Here is a 2,996-nt window from a genome sequence, read left to right on the forward strand (position 1 = left end):
GACCTAAACCAACCATGATCACTATGTTCCCATGATATGTATGCTATGATAGGAGATTGGTTTGGTATTCTTATGCTTGTATATTGTTTAAAACTTAATCTCATGCTCCTAAAGTGTTCGGCCAAAACATGAATAAATGGATTAGGAGAGATTAAAATTTAGGTTATCATGCTCATGATCTTCTTAATGAAATGGTATGAAAGATTTTAAGTGTTTGTATGCTTGTATGTATTGGAACCTAGTGGTATTACACTATAGGGTTTCGGCCATAATGTGAATAAAAGACCTAGGAGAGCTTAAAACTTAGGTTAACATGTTCATGACTCTCTCTAAGACATGATATAAAGCAAACTTAGGGTTATCATGTTTTGATGTTGCTTGAAATCTAGACACATGGTCCCTTAGGGTTCGGCCATGGAGAATCTAGTGTCTAAAGAAGCTTTAAACTAAATCTAGTATGCTCATGATTTCATTTATGACATGATATGGAGTTAACTTGATATTCATGCTTGTATATTATTTAGTGGTTATTTTTCTCTTCATGAAGGTTTCGGCCATGAACAAGTTTTAGGGTTCAAGGAAGCTAAAAATTTAACCTAGCATGTTCATGAATCTCCTTATGATATGATATGAATTTTTAGCTAGATATTTATGTTTGCATGTTGCTTAGAGCTTGGTTTCCTCTTCATGGAGGTTTTGGCCATGAGCAAGTTTTAGGGTTCAAGGAAGCTAAAAATTTAACCTAGCATGTTCATGTATCTCCTTATGAAATGATATGAATTCCTAGCTAGATATTTATGTTTGCATGTTGCTTAGAGCTTGGTTTCCTCTTCATGGAGGTTTCGGCCATGAGCAAGTTTTAGGGTTCAAGGAAGCTAAAAATTTAACCTAGCATGTTCATGTATCTCCTTATGATATGATATGAATTCCTAGCTAGATATTTATGCTTGCATGTTGCTTAGAGCTTGGTTTCTCTTCATGAAGGTTTCGGCCATGAAAGAATTAGAGACCTAGGAAGGCTTAGAAAAATTGAATTAACATGCTTATGACCTTCTTTATGATACGTTATGAAGTTAACATGAGATTCTTATGCTTGTATGTTGTTTAGAATCTAAGTTCATACTCTTGAGCTTTCGGCCATAATAGGTTTAGGAGCCTAGATGTGCCTCACATGCTATGTTATGAATTAAGAGATGTTATTTAATGATTTCATGTATGATTATGTCTCTTCTATGATGGATGATGTGTTCATTTATGTATACCTATGAACCATGCATGATAATGTCTCTTATGATGTGTTATGTGCCCAAGTATGCATGCTTTTATGATATGACAAATAAAATGCCATTTATGTATGCTTATGATCCATGCATAATAATGTCTCTTATGATGTGTTATGTGCCCAATTATGCATGCTTTATGATATGATAAGCAAAAGGCCTAAGAGTTGCTTCCCTTTTGTTGGGACTAAGAGCACTCTTTATGATATGATAAGTAAGGGCCTAAGAGTTGCTTCCCTTGGGGACTAAGAGCACTCTTCATGATATGATAAGATATGATATGCTATGTTACGACATGAACCATGATATGCTATTTTACTTTGTATGGCTTGTACCAAGGGTGGGCTCCATGAGTGCCCCTAGGCCGACGGACTATGAACGGGTCTAGTAAAGGGATGAGCTCCTTAGTACGCCCCTAGGTCGACGGTCGTAGTACAGACCTAGATCCCTAGTAGGTTCGGGGCTAGCTACTCTGTCCTAGGGATTGCGCGCATTTATGTATGTATGTGGTACAAGCCGGACCCTCATGATGATATTATGTTCAAGTACTATATGATATGTTTTAAGACATCTTGCATATGACATGACACATGTTTTTAAAAGATATCTAGCATGATATGATTTATGATTTATATGACATGATGTTTTAGGATATGATATAGCATGATGTTCTTTATGATTTATGATATGATATAGCATGATGTTCTTTATTATTTATGATATGACATACGCTACCCTTATGATTTATATGACATGATGATTTATGATATGATATAACATGATGTATGCATTCACCATATGATGTTAGATGTTCATGTTTTCCATGGTTATATGCTTATGTGTTTATGCTTTGATATATGGATTTTGTGAGTAGGAAAGGATCTTACTAAGCCTGTGTGCTAATAGCTTACTTTCCTTGTACCACAGATAAGGGCAAAGACTGGATGACCTAAGGGAGCTGCAGGAGAGGCAAGGAGATGTGTGTGGTGGTGGTTCAGCTAAGGCAAATAAAAGACCTACTTAAGTTATTTTGTTATGTCAACATGAACCAAGTGTATTATGTTATTGTTCCGCATGACTTCATGATATTTCTACTATCTCACTTTCGAAAGAAATTTCAATATGCATGTATGTTTCCGCAAATAGATAAGTAAAGTAACCCCGCCCTACTAGCAGGAGGGGCGGGCGTTACAACAGGTAGGTGACCACTGTTCGACCGGTATCATCTTGCAGAGTGGGCCAAAAATATATCTCACCAATAGGATCTTTCAGGCCAGCAATCTTTCGCCCGGATTGTTAGAGTATATATTTAAAGCCTAGCTTTTGTAAATATTTATTTTGAAATAAAGAATCACATTGGTCAAAAATGTCTACATTTATGCTAAGTGTAGTTGTTCAATTAATTTATATTGTAGATAACATGGTGTGTGGTGTTACACACAGAAGATCATGTTATCGGTTCTTTATAAATTATAAACAGTAGCTCGCGACTAAGTTGGAAATGAACAAACCATTAGAATAGTCGTAATGTAATTAGGTGTTAGTTTATCTTGACTGATAAATTATACTAGTACACTTTGAGTGTACTGAGCAGGACCATTTAAGGTAAATTCTTTTTATACTGACTTGATAAAAGAACTAGACCTTAGTTATTATGGAAGCGTGTGCTCTTAATCCTAATATAATAACAAATACATATATTTAGTATTTATTTCT

The sequence above is a fragment of the Zingiber officinale genome, chromosome 1B (genome assembly GCF_018446385.1).
Source record: "Zingiber officinale cultivar Zhangliang chromosome 1B, Zo_v1.1, whole genome shotgun sequence".
Classification (NCBI taxonomy): domain Eukaryota; kingdom Viridiplantae; phylum Streptophyta; class Magnoliopsida; order Zingiberales; family Zingiberaceae; genus Zingiber; species Zingiber officinale.